Consider the following 17,601-nt stretch of genomic DNA (forward strand, 5'->3'; position numbering starts at 1 on the left):
TTTTAAGCAATTTAAAATGTTTTCGCAAGTTTTAGCTTTTTAGGTGAATATTCGATGTCGGACCGGGGAAAGAAGATCGAAGATGACTAAGGTGCTAAGATTAAAAGTTATATTAAGCCAAGAAATTATTTATTTTAAATGCTTAATGAACTTTAGCATTTTAAAATTCGAATTTAGTTATTAGATGATTTAAAATATTTTAAACGTTTAAAATGTAAATTTTGGAAAATTAAGGATTTAATCCTTGAAATTGCTGTGAAATATTTTATAATGATTTTTATGCCTTAATTAATTTATTTAATTAGCATTTAAATGGAGTTTAAGATTTTTTTTGAAAATAGAAATATTAATCTTTTAAATTGGAGTTATCTGGATCTTGATATTTAAATTTTAAATAAAAGTTGTGGGTTAATTCAATTACCTAACTCATGCTTAAACTATTTATTAGAGATTATTTAACCCTAAACTAAACTAAGCTAATAAAAAAAAGACTCACGCACACAATTCATGTAACACACACAGAGTAAACACAACAACCGTGAGTCTTCAAGCTTTGGCGTATGGATTTTTGCAGTTTTCCTTGACTCTACCCATCACCGATCCTCCCCAACTTAAATCAATATTGTCTCACGCAATTTTTATGCAAGAAAAATAGCCGTCCGCTCCGATCACCCACCGAATTTCCCACGACGATTATCAACGATTCGAAGGTTTTTAACGCAAATGCACGTTTTCAACCTTTTTTTTTTTTTGCACCATTCAAATCCATATTATTGTGATTGTCTAATTATGCATGGCATGAAATTATTGGTTATATGCAAAAATTAAGATCAAAACAAGTGGGAAAAGTTTTCTAAAATCTGTGTGCATGAACTGTCGGATTTCTTGGCTTTCTTGATTTGAACCTTCGGTGGATCCCTCTAGCTTATTGTTGTGGTGTATGGTTAGATTAGAGAGTGGGTCTAGATGGTGGTAGAGGGTCTGGTAAGGACTGGAACCGAATCTGGAACACCAAGAAGTCGTGGGAAGTCATCCACGTGTGAGTTGGGGTTTGAGGCGTTGTGATGGTTGTGGGGAGCGGTCTGGTGTATGGGTCGGCTGGGGGCCTGGGGCTAGGGTTTGGTGCGCGTCTAAGGGTCCTAGGATGAGTCTCTTTATGGTGGTTCATGTTAAAGGTTGAATTTGAATTTTGATAATTAATGGTGTAGGGATTTTTTTTATGCTCTCGAGGTTTAAATTGTTAAATTAGGTGATTTATGGAAATGTTAAGTTATTTTGATTAATGAAAATGTTAATTTAGTCGAATGGTGATTTTCGAGTTTATGTTTAAAAAAATATAGTATAATTTTAAAGTTAAAGCGAGGAACATTTCACCTAATGAGTTTCATTGTCTTATGTTGAGAGGTAGATCTCATGGTACCTATTATATACTCAAGGAGTTTATTTATGCAGCTTGCATAAGTTTATAGATAAAATAAATGTCATAGTAGTATAAAAACGTAGAAATATATTAAAATAAAGAACATTTTTATATTACGGTCAATAAATCCTAAGTCACAAATTGGATTGCTAGGTACCTACTCTAACAATCTTCCATTTGCTCTATAGCCAACTATCTATAGATCTTAGACCCATTGCTTCACATTGCTTCTCAAACAATAGTGCTAGCAGGGGCTTCGTTAGTGGATCAACATTATCTGCAGAAGAGACTCTCTCTATTTATATGTCTCATCTTCCCACAATCTCCCGAGCTATGTGAAACTTTCTCAGTATATGTTTGGATCGCTGATGAAACCCCTTTGCTTGCGCATCTGAACCGGTGTTGTTGTAGTAGACCAGAACTGGATCAAATGTTTAAGTAATGACATCAAACTCTTTAACAAAATTCATAATCCAAACCCCCTCCTTTTCTACAGTCGATGCAGTTATGTATTCGGTCTCAGTGGTTGAATCAACGGTGGTGTCTTGCTTGGAACTCTTCCAAGATACAGCACCACCATTGCGTTTGAATACAAATCCAGATGTTGATTTTGAATCATCCACATCTGATTGGAAGCTAGAATCAGTATAGCTTCTAATTTTAATTCTCCAATCACATAAACTATGAACAAATTCTTAGTTCTTCTCAATTACTTAATAACATCCTTTACGGCTTTTCAATTCAATGTACCAAGATTCAATTGATATCTGCTTGCAACACTCAAGGAAAATGCAATATCAATTCGAGTAGATATCATATTATATATTATACTGCCTATAGCATACGCATATGCAATGTGCTTCATAGTTTCTATCTCTTCATCAGTCTTAGGGCATATAGATTTGGATAGAGTCACACCATTACACATTAAGAGATATTTTCTCTTAGACTTCGACAAAGAGAATCTCTTTAGTATGATATCAATATATGTGGATTGGGTGAGCCCTAGCATCCTCTTCGATTTATCCCTATAGATTTGTATTTCTAATACATAGGATGCTTCCCGTATCCTTTATGAAAAATTTACTAGCTAATCATACTTTGGTTGATTGAAATATCCCTCTATATAATTCTCAATGAGTAGTATGTCATCAACATAAAGTACTAAGAATATCACTCAATTCACTCTCACTAACCTTCTTGTATACACAAGGTTCCTCGGGGGTCTTGGCAAAATCAAACTTTTTGATAATGTTGTCAAATCTGAGATTCCAACTCCGAATTCATGTTTGACTCCATAGATAGATATTTGAAGTTTGCATACTTCATTCTTACTTCCTACCGATCCGAATCCTTCGGTTTGATATATGTAAATCTTATCCTTAATGTCACTACTAAGGAACACTGTATTCACATCCATCTAATATATTTAGTCATATCATGCTACTATGGCCAACAATATCCAAATGGACTTGAACATTGCGACTGGAGAAAAGGTTTCCTCATAGTCAACGCATTGCCTTTGAGTTTATCATTTTGCTACCAATCTTGCTTTGAAGGTCACTACCTTCCCATTTAATCCAAGTTTTCTTTTGTAAATTCATTTGCATCTTATGGGAACAATTCCCTCATGTGGGTCTACTAAGGATCATACTTGATTCGAATATATGGAGTCAATCTCAGACTGCAAAGCTTCTAGCCATTTAGATGAATCAACATCAAACTATGCTTCTTCGAAGTTTTTTGGATCACATCCAAGAATAGGCTCATCTTGGCCTTCTTCAAAAAACAGGCTCATCTTCTTAGGTGGCCTTGGGACCCTTTCGGATTTCCTAGGATCTTGTGTTTTTTCAACTGGCTGTTGGGGTGTGGGCACTACTGTTTCAGAAGTGGGTGGTTCTCGAATATCTTCTAGTTTTATCATCATGCCTTTTTATCCAATAGAAACTCTTTTCTAAGAAGGTGAAATTTCTTGAAACAAACACATTTGTTTCAATGATATAATAGAAATAACAACAGAGTTCTTTATATATCTCACAAAGTAGCACAAATTGGCTCTACTATCCAATTTGTTTCTCATTGCCTACTTTACATAAGTATGACACCTCCATATTCTTAAGAAAGAATATTTGGGTGGCTTTCTCATACATATCTCATATAGAATTTTATTCACTGCTTTTGTATAGACTTGGGTCAACAACTTTTCCCCCGTTTCAAGCGCAAATCCCCAAAGGGATGGCGGCAATTCAATGAATCAAATTGTAGATTGAATTATGTCAACAATGTTCGATTACGACATTCTGACACATCATTAAACTGGAGTGTGGCAGGATGAGTCCACTATGAGATGATCTCATTCTCTTTAAGGTAGTTTTCAAACTCAGTACTTACCATTATCCACCTCAATATGATCGAAGTGTTTTCCTAATTGTTTCTCTACTTCAGCTCTAAGTTATTTGAACTTTTCAAAGGCTTCATAGTTGTATTCCATTAAATACACGTACTCATAACTCGAGTAATCAACAATAAAGATAATGAAGTATGATTGGTCATATCTCGTGTTAACACTCACACACATCTATATGGAACAAATCCAACAGATTATGTCACGTTCCACTTTCCCGAAGAAAGGGGTTTTGTTCATCTTTTCTTTCAGATAGGACTCACATGTCTCTAGAGAATTTATTTCTGACGAGTCAAACATGCCCTTTCTCACTAGCTTGTGCATCATTCTTTATGAAATATGTCCTAGTCTAGCATGCCACAAGTATGCTATATTTAAACTATTTTGTTTTTTTTTGTTTGTTGTTGTTGATAACGTGTTTACTTAGACATGGTTGTTCGAAATAATTTAATTTTTAAGTTATATAGATTGTTTTCTATTTTTCTTGTTCCAATTAAACATTCATTCTTGTAAATATTGCAAACATCTTTCGCAAATAAAGAAGAAAACCATGTTTATCAAGCATTGAAATGCAAAAAATGTTTTTAACCAAATCTGGAACGTATAAATCATCTCTAAAAAGAAAATTAAAACTATTGTTTAATATTAAATAAATATCTTCTATTCCCTTGGCAACAACTCTTGTTCTATTGTCCATCTTCAAGAAGATCTCACATTCCTTTAGCCTTCTACTTCTTGTCATTGTCTGCAAATCATTGCATAGATTATATTCACATCCAGTATCTAATGCCTAAGAAGTTGAATTAATTGAGACATTTATTTCAATAAAAAACATACCATTGTCAGAACCCTTCTGAGCTAGATATTCCTTGCAATTGCGCTTCCAATGTCCATGATTCTTGTAGTCAAGGTTGTAAATGGCGGGAGGCGGTGGCGGGGCGGTCGGTGACTGCCTACCGCCTTGGCTGCCTAGGCGGTGCCTCGGCGGTTGGATTTTTTAAAGTAATTTTTTTATAGATAATCATGCAATATTATCATTTTTATGTAAAATGTGCAATTAAATAATGTTTAAGCACAAAATATAATATCATCTAGATAATGTGCAATTAATAAAGATTCATCATTATATTAATGTTATTATGCTAACGAAGTAATATATTTTTTTAACCAAAAAACTAAGTTTAAATTTTCAAAATTTCAATCAATTATCATCATTAGAACAAGTAGTAGATTAAACATAACTAATCTTCCAAATCATTTACATATGCACCATCTACTACATCCATTATCCTCTCATCATCGGACTTAATCAACATTTTCTTCGTTGTCCTCCGATGTTTCTAAATATTCATTATGTTCTCTAATGGGGATGTTCCTTGCACTCCTCCTTGGATGTAGCACTTCATCCGCTCCCGAGACCTGCACTACCATTCTCCAAGTAAGACCTTTAAATAGTCATAATATTTAAAATTAGTTGATTTTGACTTGGTTTTTAAAATTGTTGACTACTGCCTCGCCCGCCTACTCGCCGCCTCGACCGCCTCGACCGCCTGTTCGCCGCCTCGACCCGCCTCGACCCTCCTCGACCCGCCTCGACCCGCCTACTCGCCGCCTCGACCCTCCTCGACACCCCTCGACCCGCCTCAACCCGCCTCGACACCCGCCTCATGCATAGGCGGTGCGGTCGAGGGCCGCCTACCGCCTAGGCGGTGCCTAGGCGGCCGCCTCGACCGCCATTTATAACATTGCTTGTAGTGGAAGCAAACATCTTTTACTTTATTAGGCTTTATGGACCCTTGAGAAGTGCTTGGAGCCTGCTTCTTATTTGGTTTGCTTTTTTTTTAAAAAGGAACATAACATTTCTTCCCCTTCCCTTTCGGCCCTTTCTTTGTCCGAGACGAAGAGCCCACTTGGAAACAATTTTTCCCTTCTTGATGACGACTTCATAACTTGCAAGCATGTTGACCAACTCTTCAAGGCTGATCACCAAATTGTTCATATTGAAGTTCATCAAAAACCCATCAAACGATGATGAAAGAGACTATGGTAGTGTAAGGTCCAAAATGCGATAACGTATCCAACTGCATGAAAATCTAGAAAAAATGAAAAATGACTAATTAAATTGTTTTAATTGAATTATTAATTGTGATATGCATGTTTACATGTTTAAAATATGATTTTTTTTATTAAATTTCATAAAACAGTGTTTTAAAGGTTATCCGAGACGCGATCAAGGAACGGAGATCAGAAACCGTAAAGGGAAATTTTTTTATTAAATGATTATTTTTAATTATTTAATATATGATATATTTTTTATGGTTCGAAAATGGTACTTTTTGAGATGTTTTTACGCGTCGAATCGTATTTTAAACCGATAATCAATTTTTGACGAAAATAAGGACTTTTTGGGAACTCGGCTAATATTTTCGAAAACTTTCCTAAACAAAATATTCTACCTACACTATAATGAGCCTAACGGGCCTATTATAATATGGTTATTGGGCCTAGTTTTCTACCCAATTGCTTATATCAAAAGATAAAGTTTCCTAAATCCAAAACACTTCAAATCACATATTTAAAACACCAGAAACCTATGGCTTTATCCACCATCAGCACACAAACACACACCACACGTTTTTTTAAGCTATTCACGTGGATTTGAAGGAATTTCAGCAAGCTTCGTCTCCCCGCTAACGTTCTTCGCGTCATGGATTGTTTTTCGTGTGTATTCCCACGCTTTAATCTTCCTTCAACCATCGTTCATACCGTATTATATGTATTGATACATCTTTGTATGAAAAAAATGATATATTATCTTATATTTTCGTTTTTATGGCAAAACTTGAGTTTCTGTTTCTAAATTCATGATTATGATGCACAAAAAAAGGTTGCCATTAGACATTTTTCAATATTTTTAAGGGTCCATTGATGCACAAACTTTTCATTGATTATGTTAGAATGATCCTGGTTATAGAGTGATACCATGAGCACAATCGACCCTCTCCTCACCCAAACCCTAGATTTAGGGACGGAGCAGAACTAACCCGAGCTAATATCATATTATTCCAAAATTATACAAAATTTACATATAAATTTTTTTAAAAAAAATTAGGCCACCCGAGCTAAAACCCAGGTACACAAGAGCGTGCCTCCGCCCCTGCCTAGATTTTTTTTAAAATCTATATAAAATATATAAAATATAACAACTTATATCTAAACTTATATATATACATACATACATACATATATAATCAATATATAATCAATATATAAAGGAGGGTCATTCCTCTCTTTATAATTTAATTATCTAACTATAAAAAAAAAGGAGGGTCATTCCTCTCTTTATAATTTAATTACTAACTATAATAAACAAAAATATATAACGATACTCTATTTTTTATATAAAATTTAATTATATATATAACTTTAATTAATAATATTTTACAGAATTTTTGTGTATAAATATTAATGAATTATTACTAATATCTATTATCAAGTTCACTATAATTTATATTTGTGTTGCCTTGAAATAAATAAAAGACAAAATATTATTGTGAGATAAATAATTGGTAATAGGAATTCAACAATTTGGAAAAGTAAAAAAAAAATAATAACATTTACACGAATGACTCAATTACGATTTATTAGGCATCAAACTAATGTTAAGTACTAAGTTGTGAGAAATGATTGGATTCAAAAATCTGTAATTCGAGTTTTATTGAGGATAATATTAATATTGTGAATTTTTTGTTAACAATTGATTCTTTAATTTATAACTAGCCGCAACGAAACAAATTAATAATAAATAATATTTTCTCTAACAAAGTTTTTATTATTTTAAGGAATTTAAACAAAGTTTTTTAAATTTATTCCCAATTTATCCTTTTATAATCATATAATTTATATCGAAATTGAAATTGCGAAAACCTAGAAACGTGAAGGGAAGTCTCTACAGTGACAAAAGAGGACATAATGATTCTGGTGAGTAAATTTTTCCATTGTAATTCTTTGGCCAAATCTCTCGTCTTGCCCATCTTGTGAGAAAAATTTTCATTGTACTGAAATTCACACAGTGTTCTGCCATTTTTTCAATAGACTTTGATTTATAGAGTTTCGTCGAGTAATTCATGTAGTGAATTGAATTAAGGTGCTCCAACTTATGTTTTCTTCTTGTCAGAAAATAATTTCACCCACATTTACACATAGTAATTGTATCAGACGCTTTTTGATTTGTTTATTTTCTTTACTGGTTTATTGGATAGTAATTCATGCAAAGTGTTTTGCGATTCGGACAAAAGTATGATGTTTCTTTGATTTTTTTTTCATATTTCTGAACTAAAGAAATTTTCACTTGATGAAAGCTCCGATTAGAAGCTCACGATTATCATTACGCAACCAAATTAGCTCAATATTACTTGTTAAATTCCGAATCTTTTAATCAATTTGTTGATTTATTATAATGCAGTAAGATTGAATCTTAATAGGATAATTTAAAGCTAAAACCACTAGAAAATCCCTAATTTTGCAGATTTGAAAAATGGCTCGCAGAGGAACTCGTCGTCGCACAAGAGTCTGTCGTACCCAAGCCCGTAAAGTGTCGTCGATTATATCGGAAGATGATTATCAGTTGGGCAAACTGTCCGCCTGGTGGGATATTGAAAATTGTTATGTCCCCAAAGTCGTAAAATCTTCCGGTCTATATACTATTACTTGCAATATCATGCTAGCCCTAAAGAAGTTGGGTCATCAGGGAGAAATCTACATATACTTGTATGGAAATTGTGCTGAGTTGTCCCCCAAATTGTAAAGGGCGATGACCTCCAATGTGGTGCAACTTGTCGCAGGAGTCACATGCATAAGTTGCACCTCATCGCCCTTTGCAATTTGGGGGACAACTCAACACAATTTCCATACAAGTATATGGAGATTTCTCCCTCATGACCCAACTTCTTTAGGGCTAGCATGATATTAAAGTAATGATATATAGACCGGAGGATTTTACGGCTTTGGGGACATGACAATTTTCAATATCCTACAAGACGGATAGTTTGCCCAACTGATAATCCTCTTCCGATATAATCGACGACACTTTACGGGCTTGGGTACGACGGACTCTTGTGCGATGACGAGTTCCTCTGCTAGCCATTTTTCAAATCTGCAAAATTAGAAAATTTGGGATTTTCTAGTAGTTTTAGCTTTAAATTAGCCTACTAAGATTCAATCTTACTGCATTATAATAAATCAAAAATTGATTAAAAGATTCGGAATTTAACACGTCATGTTGAGCTAATTTGGTTGCGTAATGATAATCATGAACTTGTAATCAGAGCTTTCATCAAGTGAAATTTTCCTTGGTTCAGAAATATGAAAAGAATCAAAGAAACATCATACTTTTGTTCGAATCTCAAAACAATTTGCATGAATTACTATCCAATAAACCAGTAAAAGAAAATAAACAAACCTAAAAGTGTCTGATACAACTATTATGTGTAAATGTGGGTGAAATTACTTGCTGACAAAAAGAAAACATAAGTTATCTTAATTCAATTCACTACATGAATTACTCGATGAAACTACATAAATCAAAGTCATATATTGATAAAATGACAAAACACTGTGTGAATTTACAGTACAATGAAAATTTTGCTCACCAAATGGGCAAGACGAGAGATTTTTAGTAATATGTTGATGTTTTATTTTAAACAGTAAACATTTCCGTTGGTCACATTTTCAAGATTTGAACATCAGTTAATTTTATACAGACGTTGGTTTTATGTTACTGTATATACGGTTTGAATTGTATATCTATGTATTTTCGATCAGCATTAGTAATTGTTTAAAAAATATTCATTAATATTTAGTAATAGATGTTTCAATATTTTTGTCATTTTTATTGTTTTAGGGAATTTAAACAAAGTTTTTTAAATTTATATTTGAGTTTAAGGATTTATCTCCAATTTATCCTTTTACAATCATATAATTTATATTGAAATTGAAATTGCGAAAACCTAGAAACGTGAAGGTAAGTCTCTGCCGTGACCGAGGAGGACATAACGATTCTGGTGAGTATATTTTTCCTTTTTAATTCTTTGGCCAAATCTCTCGTCTTGCCCATCTGGTGTGCAAAATTTTCATTGTACTGTAAATTCACACAGTGTTATGTCATTTTTTCGATATATGACTTTGATTTATGCTGTTTCGTAGAGTAATTCATTTTTTCTTCTTGTCAGAAAATAATTTCACCCACATTTATGCATAGTAGTTGCATCAGACACTTTTTGATTTGTTTATTTTCTTTTGCTAGTTTATTGGATAATAATTCATGCAAAGTGTTTTGAGATTCGGTATGATGTTTCTTTGATTCTTTTCATATTTTTGAACCAAGGAAAGTTTCACTTGATGAAAGATCCGATTACAAGCTCATGATTATCATTACGCAACCAAATTAGAAATTTCGAATCTTTTAATCAATTTTTTTATTTATTACAATGCGGTACGATTGAATCTTAGTAGACTAATTTAAAGCTAACACCACTAGAAGATCCTTATTTTTCTAATTTTGCAGAGTTGAAAAATGGCTCGCAGAGAAACTCGTCGTCGCACAAGAGTCTGTCGTACCCAAGCTCTTGAAGTGTCGTCGATTATACCGGGAGAGGACTACCAGTTGGGCAAAACTATCCGTCTGGTGGGATATTGAAAATTGTTATGTCCCCAAAGACCTATAAGCCTCCGGTTTATACTATTACTTGTAATATCATGTTATCCCTAAAGAAGTTGGGTCATCAGGGAGAAATCTCCATATACTTATATGGAAATTGTGCTAAGTTGTACCCCAAATTGCAAAGGACGATGACCTCCAATGGGGTACAACTTAGCATGTGACTCCCTGGTATGGTATTTTTTAAAAGTGAATTTATTGGTGATATTGTTATTTATTTATTCTTTATTTAAAATAAGGAGAGATGCCGCCGTCAAATGTACGATGATTGATATGATATTTTGAACACATGAAAATCCCGCTCCTGCAACTTACCTACTCATGTCAGGAGACAGTGATTTCATGTATATACTGGAGACACTGTACATGAACAATTACAAAGTATGATAGCGTGCCGAGAAAATAATCGGCTCTATAATCCACTAATCATATCAACTACATGGGATTTGAATAACTTATTAAGAGAAGAGTTTCCCATAGGATGTGAATTTTATTTTTAAAAAATATGTTGTAAAGTTTCATCCTATGGGAACCAACTAGGCACGCTATCAGCAGAGCAATCTTTGAAGCTACATGCCTAGGAGTTCGCAGTGGCCAAGTTTGAAGTAAGTATGCTTATAATATTGAACCTGCAAGTAACCCATGTTAAAAAATAATCCTCAACTGTAAAGGGTTGCCTACAGTATGGCAAATTTCTTGTTTATGCCTTGAGTTAAGCTCAGTGACAATGTCTTGCGGAAGAAAAACACTCGATGCATTAGTGATGTGATCTTAATCTATCAAGATAAGAGTTCAAATCAATTAGACTGAGTATTTCTTCTACACTGAAAAAGACAACAGGATATTCATATGCGCCTACCGTGCAGTTTGGCAAGGGGCCAAACCTTCAATGAATACACCAGCAAGCGCAGTGTAGGTTATCTTCCCCATAGCATCACGTGGAAGTGCCACATGATGTTGCATCAAACTGTTCTCAAATACAGTTTGCAAAGACATTACTGCCAAAATATATATATTTAAAAAAAGGCTAATTAACTTATCAATAGAATTTCGTTGGGATAATATTCAGTTTTCACAGACAATATTTCAGTCAAATTCACCGAATACAAGACACCACATGTCAAAAGATCTCACTATCCTGCAGTCAAGTGTTGCATCAAAACAATTTTGAATCTAAAATAAAATAATAAAAGTCACATAAATAACAAAGCCCTATTTTCTCATGCTGAAATTCTCAAAGAGTATCTTTGTCAAGAACAGGGACAAATACAACACGAGGAATATAAACATCACAAGATTTTATAGCGATTGTTTTTATAGGCCTCTGCATTTAGTGTTTGACCCCAAGAAATGAGAGAGACACCATGAGGTGCGATTCACAAACAGAACGATAAAGAACGATTGCTCTTTAAGAGTTCCACATTTTGAAATTGGAAAAAGTTCACAAACCTAGATGCCATCAACTATATTTCCCAAAATTTCTAGGCCATAGTTTTTAGGTGCGCACACCAAGGTGCAAAGGGCTCTTGGAACCTTAGGCGCAAGGCGAGGTGTGCCTTATTGAAGAAAGGCGCATGATTAATTTTTAAAAAACATTTTTATACACTATATCATTATATGACAAAAATATTACTTTTGAAATAATTAAGCTTACCAGAGTGAAAATTCATCAACAAAAATGATTCTTTGTTTGTTTGATGATTTGGAGACCCTTCGTTGTCGTTGTTGCGCTTCTTATTCTTCTTCAGGTTGCTTGCTGGTGTTGGGGCTTTGATCGTTGCTGTCTTGCTTCTTATTTTTTACGCTTATGCTCGGGGATTTTTTTTCTAAATCAACATTCGGCTCTAGGACTTACATCCCATTTTTGTTTAAAAATAGAGAGGCTCGGCCAGCCTTCAATCAAAATACAGAAGGGTGGTTACCAAGGAGCGTAGGCACATGTTTCCTACAACTATGTTCTAGACCCAATTTCATAGATTAAGGCTGTATAAAGTTTCGGGTGAAGCTTTGGCAAGTTGACAGAAAAACAAACAAACATCTTAAAATCTAGGAGTTAGTCGCTTGACATTATTCAAAGAACAAGATCATTCACCATTAGTCCAGCTGTTTCCTCGTATACTGAAATATGACAACATCAAGCAATAATAATCACACCACAAAAAATTAATTTGTATTTGGTAACTTGATAATGAGAAAATGGAGAAGATGCACTTTCCCTTATCCTCATTTGACTTGATGAGTTGTTAGGGGGTTAGCATAGTGTGGCCTATCGGTTAACAAACGAAGGGTGTTGTATGGCAAATTAATGCAACAAAGAGAAAATAGAAAAAGCCAATAGGAAGGAGAGAATATAGAACTAAAAACATACAAGCCTTGAATAGTGGTAGAATCTCCTTCCAACTGAATGATTTCCTCTATAAGGTTGTCATGTCCTATATGAATTAGTTCATATATAGCAGCTCCTCTATAGTTTCATTCAATCAAAAAAAAACCACAGGGAAAAAAATAAAATGTAACCTTACCACACCAATTTCAAAATAAAATTCACATCTTATAGGAAGATCTCCTCTTAATAAGCTATTCAAATCTCATGTAATTGATATGAACGGAGGATTATAGAGACGATTATTTTCTCATCACGCTACCATAACTTTGTACTTCTCCATGTACAGTATTTTCAGTACATACATGAAATCACTGTCTCCTGACATGAGTAGGTAAGTCGCAAGAGCGGGATTTTAATGTGCCCAAAATATGATATCAATCATCATACATTTGTCGGCAACATCTTCTCCTATGTTAAATTAAAAAATAAATAAACAACAATATTATCAATAAATCCACTTTAAAAAAATACACATATCAGGAGTCACATGCATAAGTTGCACCCCATTAGAGGTCATCGCTCTTTGCAATTTGGGGGACAACTCAGCACAATTTCCATACAAGTATATGGAGATTTCTCCCTGATGACCCAACTTTTTTAGGGCTAGCATGATATCACAAGTAATAGTATATAGACCGGAGAATTTTATGTCTTCGGGGACATGACAATTTTCAATATCCCACCAGACGGATAGTTTGCCCAATTGATAATCATCTTCCGATATAATCAACGACACTTTACGGGCTTGGGTACGACGGACTCTTGTACGATGACGAGTTCTTCTGCGAGCCATTTTTCAACTTTGCAAAATTAGATAAATAGGGATTTTGTAGTGGTTTTCGCTTTAAATTATCCTATTAATATTCAATCTTACCGCATTATAATAAATAAAAAAATTGATTAAAAGATTCGAAATTGCTAATTTGGTTGTGTAATGATAATCATGAGCTTGTAATCGGATTTTTCATCAAGTGAAACTTTCCTTGGTTCAGAAATATGAAAAGAATCAAAGAAACATCATACCGAATCTCAAAACACTTTGCATGAATTACTATCCAATAAACTAGTAAAATAAAATAAACAAATCAAAGAGTGTCTGATACAACTACTATGCATAAATGTGGCTGAAATTATATTCTGACAATAAGAAAACATAAGTTGGTGCACATTTATTCAATTCACTACATGAATTACTCTACGAAACTGGATAAATCAAAGTCATATATTGAAAAAATGGCATAACACTGTGTGAATTTACAGTACAATGAAAATTTTTCTCACCAGATGGGCAAGACGAGAGATTTGGCCAAAGAATTAAAAAGGAAAAATTTACTCACCAGAATCGTTATATCCTCCTCGGTCACGGCAGAGGCTTCCCTTCACGTTTCTAGGTTTTAGCAATTTCAATTTCAATATAAATTATATGATTGTAAAAGGATAGAATGAAATTAAAAAATTTTGTTTAAACTCACTAAAATAATAAAATGACAAAAATACTGAAACATCTACTACTAAAATACTAATGATTTTTTTTAAACAATTATTAATGCTGACCGAAAATACACACACACACACACATATATATATATACAATTCGAACCATACACTAACATAAAAGCAACACCTGTATATAATTGACTGCGGTTCAAAGTACAATGAAAATTTTGCTCACTAGATGGGCGAGACGAGATATTTGGCCAAAGAACAAAAAAGTAAAAATTTACTCACCAGAATCGTTATGTCCAACTCGATCACCGCAAAGACTTCCCTTCACGTTTTCTAGGTTTTGGCAATTTTTATTTCAATATAAATTATATGATTGTAAAAGGATAGAATAAAATTAAAAAAATTTGTTTAAACTCACTAAAATAATAAAAATGACAAAAATACTGAAACATCTACTACTAAAATACTAATGAATTTTCTTTAAACAATTACTAATGCTGACCAAAAATACATACACACACATATATATATTTATATATATATAATTCGAGCCATGAACACGGGCGTGCATGATTCACCCGAAACAACCAAAACCGAGCCACGACCACCCCTGAATCATTTGATCTGCCCGTGGACCACGACCAGCCGTGCACGAGCAACCTTAGGCCACGTCTCACAAAGGCACAACATAAGATAAGATACGGCACTAAAAAAATTGTCCATGGACAAAAAAACATTTACAAGTAGAGAGATGCTAAAGAGCAGCTTGGGTTTAAACTAAATCAACCATATCCAAAAACAAGTCGGTTCCATCGATTTATTTTCTGACAGACTCCGAAAATTCATTTTTACGGAATACAAATGAAAAAAAAATCGTCATCATATATAAACAAAACCAGCTGCCAAAGTGTAATATTTAACTCGTTATAATCCCTCATCACAAAAAAATAAAAGATTTCACTTCCGAGAACGGAGAGCGAACAAATCCACAAAAATGACATAAACAGGATAGTTAACTACAATAAAAATAAATGAATGAATTCAAATGTGTACTTTTATCTTGAAAAATGCAGAATAACACCGCCCAGAAGAATTCGTAAAATGAAAACAAGGCTTTGATTCGAACCTGGTGGCGACGCAGCGGCTCGACTCCTGCGAGGTATGAAGAAGCAAGCTAGGGTTTGAAGGATTTATACTTGATCGATTTTTTATTTATAAAATTTTCACTGTTGGGCCAGACTATTTAGTTAGGCCCCGTTAAACTACGAGAAATGGATCGAATGATGGACACACGGAGGGGCTCAGCTCAATTCACGGGAAAATGAGGAAAAGGGGGGAGTGTTGAATGGTTAATTAAAAAAAAGGGAGGTAATGTGATTTACTTTTTTATTTTTTTTAAATTTGTTTAAAAATTGATTTTTTCATTAGTTTATTTAAATTTTTATTTTAATTTTATGTATAATAAAATTTATTAAATAAAAAACTTACACGATTCAATGTCACTCAACTCAATCCATATCACTTCATTCTTTCTCAATCTTCACAAAATATCTATTTCTTCTCAACTCTCCTTATGATCTGCAAAAAATCGAACGAGAGAATCACGTATTAGTAAGAAATCAACTTTATATTTTAAATTTTATTGAGTCGAATTCGACTCATGAATACGATTGAGATGTTATTTATTTTCTTCATGTAGCCAGCACACACACGCCATTTGCTACCAAATATTTTTGTTCACAATTAGATTGACCGACTCGACCCATAGAGCTTAGATAATGATCAAACATTTTTAAAACAATTTTCAAGTCAATTAATGAAAAGGCTGCTTTAATAATTTTATTTATATTATAATATGTGTGAAAATGCATGCATTGAAGATAACTCATTCGTCCATTAATAAATAATAAATAATAATATAACTAGCATCCCTGTGTGTAAGAGTTTTCTGAATTTTTGTTTTTGGTTTCATCAATTTTGTAATCAATTTTCTAATTAATTTGTCGATGTGAACAAGTTTATAATTAAGGCTAATAAAACATGGGAAGTTTGACAATAATCAGAGTTTTCAAGGCTAATATGATAATTATAAAAACTTGGCCACATCAAACTTCTCGCTGATGGGGTCATCTTTAATATAGAATGGATAGATAACTTTGGAAATTCCCAAGTGGGTCGAGTGACTTGAAATTCTCAGATCGGTCGAGCGAAACTTTGGAAATTCCCAGGTGGCTCGAGTGACTTTGGAAATTCTCAGGTCGGTCGAGCTCTTCACACTCGACCCAAACAAAGAGCTCGACCCACCTCGACCCCGAAGTGGGTCGAGGGCGACTGTCAATTGTTATTTCACCAAAATCATTTCACCAAAATCTTAGTGACTCGACCCAATTTTTTAAATGAACTCTATTTAATTTTAAATTTTGACAAGTAATAATATTTTTGTAGTTTCAATACACTCAATCTATTTTAAACAATGAAAACAATTCAACTGGGTCGTGTGAGTCGAGTCACACAAAACCTCTTAGGCACGACACCCAAAAACTCAAATTGGGTTGAAAAGGCTCGACACACACGACCCAATGTGTTGGGTCGAGCCTAAGAGATTTTGGGTCGAGACAAGCTCCACCCATGGATGTGGCTCGACCCACTTGACCCATCATGAAGGCTTGACCCACGCTAATTGCACGAGTAATATGGAGGCTCGACCCATTGAGATACATTAAACATTTAGTTCATATGGCTTGAGATACATTAAACATTCAGTCAAGTGTACATGTAGTGAAATTTGTTAAGAATTTTAGTGAAATTATGAAATTTGTTAAGAATTTTAGTCGAGTAGATTTTCAACTTACATTGCTAGAGTAAATGATACATTCTTCTACTATTGTTATAAATTTTTTAACCAACATACTTAAATTATAATATATAACTCATATTAAAATATTTACACAAATAAATTTTTTTTATATATTTACATTCTAATTTTTAAAGTGAATTATATATTACAACATGATCAAAACTCAAAATCCCTCTACACACTCGACCCAAATCGACCCAAACTCGACCCAAATCCTAAACCCTAAACAAAACACTAAAGCAAACCCCAAACACCACCACTCGACCTACTGATCTCAACCCACTCGACCCAAAATCGACTCACTCACCACCCACTTAATCCAAAATTAAAAATCGACCGCAAACACATTACAATCTTGTGCACTCGACCC

The 17,601-nt window shown here is 33.8% G+C and overlaps 2 long non-coding RNA genes across 3 annotated transcripts; one reads left to right on the forward strand and one right to left on the reverse strand.

Annotated features, from left to right (window-relative positions):
- The first annotated feature begins 8,965 nt into the window (after positions 1 to 8,965).
- Positions 8,966 to 11,557, forward strand: LOC140808997 (uncharacterized). The gene is made up of 2 exons (XR_012113075.1): positions 8,966 to 9,886; positions 10,410 to 11,557. It is a non-coding gene; the product is annotated as an uncharacterized lncRNA (long non-coding RNA).
- LOC140808996 (uncharacterized) lies at positions 9,882 to 15,702 on the reverse strand. 2 transcript variants are annotated; one of them, XR_012113074.1, is made up of 4 exons: positions 15,501 to 15,702; positions 14,657 to 15,046; positions 13,400 to 14,315; positions 9,882 to 13,330 (listed from the first exon to the last, which is right to left on the reverse strand). It is a non-coding gene; the product is annotated as an uncharacterized lncRNA (long non-coding RNA). The 2 variants fall into 2 exon arrangements; XR_012113073.1 differs by having other exon boundaries at positions 14,657 to 15,034; positions 15,501 to 15,701.
- Between the last annotated feature and the right edge of the window lie 1,899 nt (positions 15,703 to 17,601).

This window comes from Primulina eburnea, chromosome 13, assembly GCF_022965805.1.
Source record: "Primulina eburnea isolate SZY01 chromosome 13, ASM2296580v1, whole genome shotgun sequence".
Classification (NCBI taxonomy): Eukaryota; Viridiplantae; Streptophyta; class Magnoliopsida; order Lamiales; family Gesneriaceae; genus Primulina; species Primulina eburnea.